Here is a 12,714-nt window from a genome sequence, read left to right on the forward strand (position 1 = left end):
TCTGATTCTGAATTGTTCTCTGAGAAAACTCGAACGTGTGGAGGAATTGACTTCATGTGCAAACAATTAGCGTTTGCTGGAAGAAAACAAATGTTATATATAAAATGCATTCAAAACTGTCCAGTCCATAGATAAAGCCCAGAAAACACAAACAAACACATACGCTTTTGCAAGATCTGGCATTGAGATAGCCACAACATTCCGGATATTTCTGCTTTCCTCCGGGCATATCCCGACAAGGTGTTGTGGAATTTGGGTGAAATTGAACCAAAAAATCACCGTCAAAGTGGTTTTGCAGAAAAGCACAATCTTTCTGATTGGCACGTGCATCTAATCCCATGTTTACAGCAGAAATGGCATGGTGTCTCTGGATTCTGAATTGTTCTGCCCAGAAAACTCGAATGTGTGGAGGGATTGACTCCATGTGGAACCAATTAGCGTTTTTCGTCAGAAAACAAAATGTTGCATGCTAAAATGCATTCAACACCCTCACGTCCGTAGATGAAGTGCAGAAAACACAAACACACACAGAGGCTGTAGCAAAATCTGAGATTCAGATAGCCACAACACAATGGATATTTCTGCTTTCCTCCAGGCATTTCCGGACAAAGTGTTGTGGAATTCCGTTGGAATTGAAACAACAAAAAGAAAAAAAGAAAAAAAAAGAAATTGAAACAACAAATCACCGTCAAAGTGGTTTTGGAGAAAAGCACAATCTTTCTGTTCAGCAAATGCATCCAGTGCCATGATTACAAATAGAAATAGCATGTTTTCTCGGGATTCTCAATTGTTCTGCCTAGAAAATTCGAATGCATTCAAAAATTCGAATGTAGGATTAGCCTAGTGAGCCGTGGCGCCAGCCCAAGATTTTTTTTTTTTAAGATTACACTGTACTGGGGCCAATCCAGCTCTCTGCTATGGCCTCCCACGTGGGAGACTGGGAAGAAGCTCCTGGCTCCTGGCTCCTGGCTTCGGAGCAGCACAGCTGGGGAGTGAACCCGGGGACGGAAGACTCTGTCTCTCTCTGCCTCTGCCCTCTGTAACTCTGTTTTAAATAAATAAATAAATCTTTCCTTCCTTCCTTTCTTTCAAATAAATAGATCTTATAAAAGAAAAATTCCTGAAGTCAGGTACCCTGGAGAAGCTCTTTAAAAAAAAAAAAAAGACACCATTTGGGACATCAGCATCTCATATCAGATCGTGGAGCCACACACACTGGCAGGCAGTTGCTTAACCTACTATGCTCCAGGGCCTGCCCATCCCCCCCCTTTCAGAGATTTAGTTAGCCAATTCTTTTTAAAATTAATTTACTCTTATGTATGTGGAAAAGTTATGCGGTATCAGGCTGAGGGTTGGGAGAGGAAGAGAGATCTTCCATCTGCTGGATGGGCTCTGGGTGGCCAGGGCAAATCCAGGAGGCAGGTGCCGGGAGACTTGGGGAGGGGAGACCGACTGACCCCAGTCTCCAGTCCCACATGGGCCAGCCCCACCCAAAGGCATGCCAGCAGCTTCCAAAGGAGGAAGTCCAAAGGTGCTCCACACCCAGCCCACGCCAAACAAGCCCCCACCCCCAACCGCCCACCAGCCGGGAAAGTTGTGACTCCATCTTAGCTCTCCCTCACCAAACCCATGTTCAATACTGTGGCCGCTAGTTGGTGCGTGAGCCTCAGGCAAGAGAGACTCGGCTCGGCTCGGCTCGGCTTGGCTCGGCTGGGCTTGCAGAGTGAGGGAGGGCCCGGTGAAGAGGAGACGAAGGGAAGCAGAAATTTCACACTGGATCCTCCCTTCCTCCCTCCTTCCCCACCAACTCCACATCCACAGAGACCTGCCCAAAGAGAGTCCAGGTAGGGCTATCGACAGTATCCGCTTTATTCCCAGAAACCTCCTGCTTAAAAATAACCGGTAGTCTCTAAGATGTCTGTCACCAACCAGGTTCTCCTGTATCGATTTACTCAAAAAGCAGTTACAGAGACAGTCGGTTCACTCCCACAAATGGAACTACAACAGCCTGGGCTGGGCCAGGCCAAACCCAGGAGCTTGGAACTTCATCAAGGTCTCCCATATAGGTGCAGGGGCCCAAGCACTCAGGCCATCTTTAGCTATCTTCTCAAGCACATTAGCAGGGAGGTGGACTCTGGCATCGCAGGCAGTGGCAACCTCAGGGCCCTAGGAAGCAGTTCCTTGGTCTCAAGTCTCTGCCTGCAACGCTGGCATCCCACAGCAGCATGGGTTTGAGTGCCTGCCACCTGGTCCAGGACTGATCCAGCTTAACCAGATGTCCCACAATGCTTGCATCTCTCTCTCTCTCTCTCTCTCTCTCTCTCTCTCTCTCTCTCTCTCTCATTCTCCTCCTCCTTCTCTCCTTCCCTGTCTCTGTAATGCTGCCTCTCCAATAAATATGTAATCCATTAAAAAGTGAAAAGAAAGTGATCGATTGTGGGATTGAATCTTCAACTATCTTCAAGTAATCATAAGATGATCCACCTCTCCCATTGGAGTACCTGGATTGGATATTTAAAAAAAAATTTTTTTTTTTGACAGACAGAGTGGACAGTGAGAGAGAGAGACAGAGAGAAAGGTCTTCCTTTGCCAATGGTTCACCCTCCAATGGCCATCGCAGCTGGCGCGCTGCGGACAGCGCGCCGCGCTGATCCAAAGGCAGGAGCCAGGTGCTTCTCCTGGTCTCCCATGGGGTGCAGGGCCCAAGCACTTGGGCCATCCTCCACTGCACTCCCTGGCCACAGCAGAGAGCTGGCCTGGAAGAGGGGCAACCGGGACAGAATCCGGTGCCCCGACCGGGACTAGAACCCGGTGTTGAGCCACGGCGCCAGCCAGGATTGGATTTTTTACTCCAGTATGACTCTAGCTCCCCACCAGTGGAGACGCTGGGGCGCAGCCCTGACAGTTCCCGTCACTCATACCCAATAGCATCTGACTCTATTTTTTCACCGTGGGGCTTTCTAACAATCCCCACACATGGATGTCAGGGAGCCAAGTACTTGAAACCTCACCTGCTGCCTCCCAGGGCATGCCTCTGCACAAAGCTTGAATCAGAGGAGACTCAGGAATTGAACCCATGCTCCATTGCATGAGACGGGAGCGCCCCATGCCGAAAACTCTAACCGTTGATCCGAACGCCCACCACACATTATTTCTTCAAGTTTTAAGATTCATTTATTTATTTCTGAATCGGAAAGGTAAAGTGTGTGTGGGGTGGGGGGAGGTAGAAACACAGAGAGAGAGATTGATTCCATCTGCTGGTTTCACTCCCCACCTCTTCAAACTACAGCTCTCTACAACACGCTCTACAATATGCCCACCTTTGCAAATTCCCTCACAACACCGCCAAAATGAAGGAACATACTAGTGGCGGCTGTCCCACGGCTCCTCATCTGTCCTACCTATCGCTGCCTTTGACAAAATCTCTGTGAGACACGGAACATCTGAGTGACCATATACAGCAGCGGCACCAATCTTGTGTCACCACACTACCACAGACTAGGGAATTTTGTGAACTTCTCTTAGGATGCGGACAGAACTGACTTCCTCTGGCAAATATAGATGTACATATATCAAAACACCTTTACCTCCCCTCCCTACAGAATGAACAAGCAGGCCAACAGAGAACTAAGCAAATGGAACACAGGCAAGAAGTCAAGAGGAATCATGAAATGACACATAATTCAGGGTGTAACAGCAACGATGGTGTGGGTGGGAGAGGTCTAAGTAGACTTTGTATCCACCGGTTCACTCCACAAATGCCCGCAACAAAGAGCCAAGGCTGGGCCTGGTCAAAGCCAGGAGCCAGAAACGCTACCCAGTGGAGGAGGGGGGGGCACTCGTGACATCACGTGCTGCCTCCCAGGATGTGTATCATCGGGAAGCCAGAATGTGGGTAGCCAGACTCAAAGCAGGCACCCGGATGTATAGCATGCAGGCACGTGCCAGGGTATGTTTTTTTTGTTTTTTGTTTTTGTTTTTTTTTTTTTGACAGGCAGAGTTAGACAGTGAGAGAGAGAGACAGAGAGAAAGGTCTTCCTTTTTCGGTTAGTTCACCCCCCCCAAGTGGCTGCTGCGGCCGGTGCGTTGTGGCTGGCACTGTGCCGATCCGAAGCCAGGAGCCAGGTGCTTCCTCCTGGTCTCCCAGGGGAGTGCAGGGCCCAAGGATCTGGGCCATCCTCCACTGAACTCCCAGGCAACCACAGCAGAGAGCTGGACTGGAAGAGGAGCAACCCAGACAGAACCGGCACCCCGACTGGGACTAGAACCTGGTGTGCCGGCGCCGCAGGTGGAGGATTAGCCTAGTGAGCCATGGCGCCGCCCCCCCCGGCATGTGGATTTTACAAGTTGAAAATCTCCTTTCACTCTTTGTCACAGGACCCACAGTCATTTACAGTCCTCGTTCACTTCTTTTCTGATGCTCCAAATGGCTGCACTGTCAGATTTTCACATCCCTCACATCCCCACTCGACAAAGCCAGAAAACTTCCTCGCTGATGTGAAATCCACTCCCGTCGGAAACACGTTCGGCTGCACAGTTCCATGACATTCGGTACACTCACGTCACGGTCACGTTCATTGCTGTAGTCCTATTTTTATTTTTAAAATAAGGAGGGAGAGGGACACACACACACACACGGGCTGGAGCTGGGTCAGAGACTGCATCCAGATCTCCCACATGCTCAGCAGGAGCCTAAACACTTTGGGGTATTTGTCAGACAGTACCCTTCCTATTTGCCCAACGACAGCCATATCCCCCTATGGCCCTCAACCCCACCTCGCCTGCCCACTCATCGTGCCATAACAAGTCTTCCTCTGTGGCGATCTTCTCTGGGGTTCCTTCACATTTGTCCAACTACCTCTTGTGTTAGGGTGGTGAGAAGGCACATGAGGTCACTCACTGATGCCCTGGGCTCACAGAGGGGGACTGTGGATTTCCACGGGAAGCAGGTGGGAGAGTGAGAAGTGCTTGTGAAACCCAAAGGTGAATGACCATAATCTGCCCCTCCTCCCCAGAGCAAGCACAGTTCAGCAGAGGTGTCTGTCTGTCTGTCTGTTGTCAAAATCATCCCCTGCTAGCCTTCTGTCCTGTGACTACCAGAATTCCAGAACGGCAAGAGAATCTGCTCAGCATTCCACTGCACTGGTTCTGTCTCCTCTGAAAGACACATGTGCACGCTCTATCTTAAGCAAACACACCCTAGGCCATAAAGAAAGATGTCAGCCTTCAAGTCAGGGTTTCAGCTGTGGTCGCTGTCATGGTTTCCAGGGCTAAGAGGACTGACTGACCTTTGCCCCAGAAAGGCAGCATTCTGGCAGAGCAGGGAAAGTTGGCCATTCACTGACAAAGACCCGAGGTGGGGGAGCTGAGGAGAAGAGAAAAGGAAACCCATTCACAGAGAAAAGCTTGGGGCTGTTTCTTCTGCATTTGAATGAAGCCAATTGAATGAGGCAGATTCCAAGTCATTGAGGGTGGGTGGGTGTGGCAAGCAGATTCCCAAGGCCAGGCTACCAGTTTCTCTCTTCAGCTGTGCCTTGCAAAGTCATCACAGTGGCAGGATAGGATAAGATTCATTCTGGGAGGGTGTGTGTCCTCCCCCCACCTCTGTCCCCATGGGCACCTCTGCCCTGACTCTGGCCTAGGAAGAGGGTACGGGGCAGGGGAGTGAAATAACTGGCCAGGGATGCCAGGAACACAGCTTTCCTCCCTGCCCTTTTGCTCCAACCTTGGAACATCTTAGCTTATCCAGAGAATATTCTATAACTAGGAAGGCACCAATATTTTTTTTTCTTTTTCTTCCTGGGCATAGGTGCACACTGGTGTATTCCACCATGAGCCCATCCACAGGCATGTTTAACTTACCAGTTGTTCTTTGGCCAGAACATACAAGGCTGCTGCCAGATGCATCTCTGTTCACAGATCCTTCTGTGTTAGCCTATTTGCTTGCTTATGTGAAATGTTAAAAATAGAGATAGAGATAGAGATGATAGAGATCATAGAGATATAGAGAGAGATAGTGAGAGAGAGGGGGGGGGAAGGTGAGACATCTGGTACACTCCCACAAATGGCCACCATGGGTAGGGCTGGGCCATGATGAACCCAGGAACCAGGAGCTTCTTCCAGGTGCCTAAGGACTTGGGATAGCTTCTGATACCACCCCCCAGGCCATTATCAGGGAGTTGGATTGGAACTGGAGTGGCTAAGACTCAAACTGGTGCCCATATGAGATGCTGGGGTCACAGGCGGCAGCTGTACCTGCTGCACCACAATGCCGGTCTCACCAGTGTCTTTATATTATGAAATCTGTTTCCATTAATCTACTTCAGCCATCCACTGCTGCCTTTCCAGACCCATTAGCAGGAAGCTCGATTCAGAAGCATATAGAGTACCCAGGACCTGACTTGGCACTCTGGTGTGAGATGCCAACATCTCAAGCAACCGCTAATCCAACCATGCCACAAAACACCCCACCTCAATTGTTTTTGTCATTCATCATCAGGATTTGGGATTTTACACACACACACACACACACACACACACACACATTCTGTCACCTGATCACATGAACCCTGAATGTAACAGCCAGGGTAAGTGCAATCTCCTGTGTAATATGATGTTTTCTCAGTTCAGTTTCTCAGCTATAGCACAGGGACAGGTAGTAAAAGGTGGTAAAAGGCTTCATTCATACATGTTGTGATGCCAGGACCAGTGTGGTAACACAGCGGGTTAAGGCAGATTCTGCTGTCATATATCAGGTGTACCCCGATACATGACAGGCACCCTGAAGAAGCTCTTTAAAAGGAAAAAAAAAATCCAGCATTTGGGACAGCAGCTTCTCAGATCAGTGTGGGCTCTTCCTCCTTCCTGCTAAGATGTCTTGGCTTGATTGATTTAGAATGTAGACTTACAGAGAGGAAAGGTAGGGAAGGAGGTAGGGAGGTAGGTGTGTGTGTGTGTGTGTGTGTGTGTGTGTGAAAAGGAGAAGGTACTCCCAGGATCTATTCATCAGAAACTATATGTTTAGCAGAGCAGCCAGGCAGAACCTAAAGCAGCACTCCTCTGTGGGGTGTGTGCATCCCAAGCATAACTCACAAGGGCATAATGACCACCTGCCCCACTCACTCTGCCTTGCAATCTTCCTTTAAGAAAAAGAAGCAAGCTGTGATTTTTTTCATGTTGTGTCACATGCCATGCCCGTTGTCTGAATCTCCTCCCTCTACATGGTCAATATTTTATCACAATTTTCACTTCTAATCCTTTTTTTTTTTTAGATATTTATTTTTTTCAGGCAGAGTTACAGAGAGGCAGAGGTCTCCCACGCACCAGTTCACATCCCAGGTGGCTGAAACACCCTGAGTTGCACCGATACGAACCCAGGAGCCTGAGCTTTTTCCATGTCTCCCATGGGAGTGCAGAGGCAGAAGGACTCAGGCCTCCTTTTACTGTTTTTGCAGACCATAGCAGAGAGCAGCCAGCTGGGATGGGATTCGAATGGGAGCCCATATGGGATGCCGGCACTGCTTGTGGCAGTTTTACCTGCTACACCACAGCACAGGCCCCCTAATAATAATAATAATAATAATAATAATAATAATTCTTTTTAAGATTTTTATCTTTTTTTTTTTCTGGAGAGTCAGAGTTACAGAGTCCTTCCATCTCAAACTGGAGTCACAGATAGATGCTTAACCTACTATGCCCCAGGGTCAGCCCAACCCCCCCAACTTCAGAGACTTAGTTGGCCAATTCTCTTTTAAATTTAATGTACTCTTATTTATGTGAAAGAGTTGTGGGGTGACTGGCTGAGAGTTGGGAGAGGAAGAGAGATCTTCCATCTGCTGGATGGGCTCTGGGTGGCCAGGGCAAATCCAGGAGGCAGGTGCCAGGAGCTTCATCTGTTCCACATCTCCCAGCTGGTCCAAGTAGTGGGTCAATCTTCCCGTGGCTTTCCAGGTGAATTAGCAAGGAGCTGGATTGGAAATGGAGGAGGAGGGACTGGAAATAGACCTCATATTAGCGGATCATGGAGTCACAGCTGAGCTGAGCCCCCTTAAGATTTTTTTTTTTTGACAGGCAGAGTGGACAGTGAGAGAGAGAGAGAGAGAGGTCTTCCTTTTCCGTTGGTTCACCCGCCAAGGGCTGCCTGGCTGTTGTACCACAACGATCCGAAGCCAGGAGCCAGGTGCTTCCCCTGGTCTCCCTTATAGGTGCAGGGCCCAAGGACTTGGGCCATTCTCCACTGCCTTCCCAGGCCACAGCGGAGAGCTGGACTGGAAGATGAGCAACCGGGACAGAATCCGGTGCCCCAACTGGGACTAGAACCCAGTGTGCCGGTGCTGCAGGCAGAGGATTAGCCTAGTGAGCCGTGGTGCCAGCCCAAGATTTTTTTTTTTTTAAGATTACACTGTACTGGGGCCAATCCAGCTCTGTGCTATGGCCTCCCACATGGGAGACTGGGAAGAAGCTCCTGGCTCCTGGCTCCTGGCTTCAGAGCAGCACAGCTGGGGAGTGAACCCAGGGACGGAAGACTCTGTCTCTCTCTGCCTCTGCCTCTCTGTAACTCTGTTTTAAATAAATAAATAAATCTTTCCTTCCTTCCTTTCTTTCAAATAAATAGATCTTATAAAAGAAAAATTCCTGAAGTCAGGTACCCTGGAGAAGCTCTTTAAAAAAAAAAAAAAAGACACCATTTGGGACATCAGCATCTCATATCAGATCATGGAGCCACACACACAGGCAGGCAGATGCTTAACCTACTATGCCCCAGGGCCAGCTCATCCCCCCCACTTTCAGAGATTTAGTTAGCCAATTCTTTTTAAAATTAATTTACTCTTATGTATGTGGAAAAGTTATGGGGTAACAGGCTGAGGGTTGGGAGAGGAAGAGAGATCTTCCATCTGCTGGATGGGCTCTGGGTGGCCAGGGCAAATCCAGGAGGCAGGTGCTGGGAGCTTCATCTGTTCCACTTCTCCCAGCTGGTCCAAGTAGTGGGTCAATCTTCCCGTGGCTTTCCAGGTGAATTAGCAAGGAGCTGGATTGGAAATGGAGGAGGAGATACTGGAAATAGATCTCATATTAGTGGATCATGGAGTCACAGCTGAGCCGAGTTCCCTTAAGATTTTTTTTTTTAAAGAAAGATTGCACTGGGGGCCGGCGCTGCGGTGCAGTAGGTTAACGCCTTGGCCCGAAGCGCCAGCATCCCATATGTGCACCAGTTTGAGTCCTGGCTGCTCCTCTTCCAATCCAGCTCTCTGCTATGGCCTGGGAAAACAGTGGAAGATGGCCCAAGCCCTTGAGCCTCTATACCCCCTGTGGGAGACCCAGAAGAAGCTCCTGGCTCCTGGCTTCAGATCAGCACAGTTCCAGCCATTGCAGCCCATTGGGGAGTGAACCATCAGACAAAAGACCTCTCTCACTTTCTCTGCCTCTCCTCTCTCTGTGTGTGTAACTCTTTCAAGTGAATAAATAAATAAATCAATTTTTCTTAAAGATTTATTTATTTACTTGAAAGTCAGAGTCACACAGAGAGAGGAGAGGCAGAGAGAGGTCTTCTGTCTGATGGCACTCCTATGGGATGCTGGTGCTTCAGGCCAGGGTGTTAACCCGCTGCACTGCAGCACCAGCCCCAAATAAATAAATCTTTTAAAATTAAAAAAAAAATGAAGATTGCACTGTATTGGGGCCAATCCAGCTCTCTGCTATGGCCTGGGAAAGCAGCAGAAGATGGCCCAAGTCCTTGGGCCCCTGCACCCATGTGGGTGACCTGGAAGAAGCTCCTGGCTCCTGGCTTTGGATCAGCATAGCTCCAGCCATAGCAGCCATCTGGAGGTGAACCAGGGGATGGAAGACTCTGTCTCTGTCTCTGCCTCTCTATAACTCATTCCAATACGTAAATAAAAAAAAAATCAACCTTTCTTCCTTTCTAATAAATAGATCTTATGAAAGAAAAATTCCTGAAGACAGGTTCCCTGGAGAAGCTCTTTAAAAAAAAGAAAAAAAAAAAAGGCCGGCGCCACGGCTCACTAGGCTAATCCTCCGCCTTGCGGCGCCGGCACACCGGGTTCTAGTCCCGGTCACGGTGCCGGATTCTGTCCCGGTTGCCCCTCTTCCAGGCCAGCTCTCTGCTGTGGCCAGGGAGTGCAGTGGAGGATGGCCCAAGTGCTTGGGCCCTGCACCCCATGGGAGACCAGGAGAAGTACCTGGCTCCTGCCATCGGATCAGCGCAGTGTGCCAGCCGCAGCGCGCTGGCCGCGGCGGCCATTGGAGGGTGAACCAACGGCAAAGGAAGACCTTTCTCTCTGTCTCTCTCTCTCTCTCACTATCCACTCTGCCTGCCAAAAAAAAAAAAAAAACCACCATTTGGAACATCAGCATCTTATATCGGAGTGTGGGCTCTTCCTCCTTCTTGCTAAGATGTCTTGATCTGGTCCAGTCCCAGCTACTGTGGGGCACTTATTTCTTAAGATGGCTTGATTGATTTAGAACACCTAGTGTTCAATTTCTGCACCTAGTGACCTTCCTTTTAGATTCAAAATGGCTCTCGCTCTCCTAGTACTAAAGATTCCATTTTGAGTCCAAATGCATGATTTTTCTGGTACTCTGCCTTGGAAGGAAGGAAGGGTAATTTTTGATGCTCTGCCTCCAGATAAATCAATATTCTTTTAAAATTTTTTGTTTATTTTTTTGACAGGCAGAGTGGACAGTGAGAGAGAGAGACAGAGAGAAAGGTCTTCCTTTGCCGTTGGTTCACCCTGCAATGGCTGCCGCGGCCAGCGCGCTGCGGCCGGCACACCGTGCTGATCCAAAGGCAGGAGCCAGGTGCTTCTCCTGGTCTCCCATGGGGTGCAGGGCCCAAGGACTTGGGCCATCCTCCACTGCACTCCCTGGCCACAGCAGAGAGCTGACCTGGAAGAGGGGCAACCGGGACAGAATCCGGCATCCCAACCGGAAGACACACTCAAGAGAGGAAGAATGTATTATTCACATTATTGATTATTTACAGGAAGGTGCATCAGATGAGATATGTAAATGATTTCATAACATATGTATTGTGTGTATGCAATGTATGATTTCTAAGGCTAATAGGTCTATTTTATCTTTCATCTGGATTCTATGTGGTGCATTTTTGGTTAAATATTCAAATAACAGAAGTTGTACAGAATATATATGTATTTATACACTATTATAAATATATCAATTTGTGATACTATCTGGACCAAAAGTAACTCCTAAACTAGTAGTTAAAATCAATTAAAATCTATGTTTTAAATATTTTCTCATAGTGTAAATCTAGAATTTTATTTAAATAATTTTACTTAACAAGTTTACTTAAATATTCTTAGAGGCCAACATTATGGTATAGTGAGATAAGTCACTGCTTGGGATGCCAGTATCCCACATCAGAGCATTGGTTCAAGTCCCAGTTGCTTTACTTCTGATCCACTTTGGCTAGTGTTCCTGGGAAGTGTTATGGGTCATGGAGGGGAGGGTGGTTACCTGAGAAAGCTCCATGTGTGCTTTTCCTCAGCTTAGCATAGAAATAAAAACATGGGAAACAATTTGCAAATAGATGCAAAATCTTTATTTAGTTTGCAAAGCAACAGTAAAGCATCTAACCCAACAGGAGACCAGATGGAATGCCAGAGCAGGACAATGGCTTTCAGGAAGTGCCCAGGGTTTTTATGGCATTACTGCATTTTAATTGGGTCAATCAATGGGGGTGCCCATTGGACAGGGGCTTCACATAGTCTATGTTGATTGAACTGGGGCCACCCAAGGAGATAGTGGGGGTCTCCTGAAGTCAGCCAGATTCCCCTTAGGGGCTCAGGCCTCTCCTGTACTAGCTCTGGGTAGAGGATTGACATTGTGGTTAGAACTACAGGCTCACACATACTGAACAGGAGGTTATCATGGGGGAGATGCCAGCAGGTATAACAAGCTTTCCAGCCACAGCTTGCAGCCTGCTTGCACAACATTTGCAACCTGATTATGTCAGAAATTCTTTCTGTGTCTGAGAGGCCCACAGGCACTTGTCCCCCTCCCCGGATATCCTCAGGAAGGCAGCAAATTATGGCCCAAGTACTTGGCCCCTAGCCACCCTCATTGAAGACTCAGATGGAGTCTCTGGATACTAGGTTCAGCCTGGTCCAATCTCAGATGTTGGGAGCATTTGGGAAATAAACCACTAGATGGAAAATCTGCCTCTACCTTTCAGAAAAATATATACATTTAAAAAATAAATATTTAATTTTTAATATTTTTCAGTGGTAATTTTGTATAGAATATTGTTTTTTAAGATTTTTTAAAAGATTTTATTAATTTATTTGAGAGGTAGAATTACAGACAGTGAGAGGGAGAGACAGAGAGAAAGGTCTTCCTCCCGTTGGTTCACTCTCCAAATGGTTGCAATGGCTGGAGCTGCACTGATCTGAAGCCAAGAACCAGATGCTTCTTCCTGGTCTCCCATGTGGGTGCAGGAGCCCAAAGACTTGGGCCATCTTCTACTGCATTTCCAGGCCATAGAAGAGAGCTGGATTGGAAGAGGAGCAGCCAGGACTAGAACCGGTGAACATATGAGATGCCAGTGCCACAGGCAGAGGATTATCCTATTGTGTTATGGCGCCAGCCCCCTAGAATATTCTGAGCCCTTATTTCATTTTGCTGTACTCTCAGCATTCTTTGAGTTAGCCATTGAGTGTGAAATGAGCTATTGTATAA

The sequence above is a fragment of the Oryctolagus cuniculus genome, chromosome Y, assembly GCF_051225735.1.
Source record: "Oryctolagus cuniculus isolate XC-2025 breed Fujian yellow rabbit chromosome Y, ASM5122573v1, whole genome shotgun sequence".
Taxonomy (NCBI): domain Eukaryota; kingdom Metazoa; phylum Chordata; class Mammalia; order Lagomorpha; family Leporidae; genus Oryctolagus; species Oryctolagus cuniculus.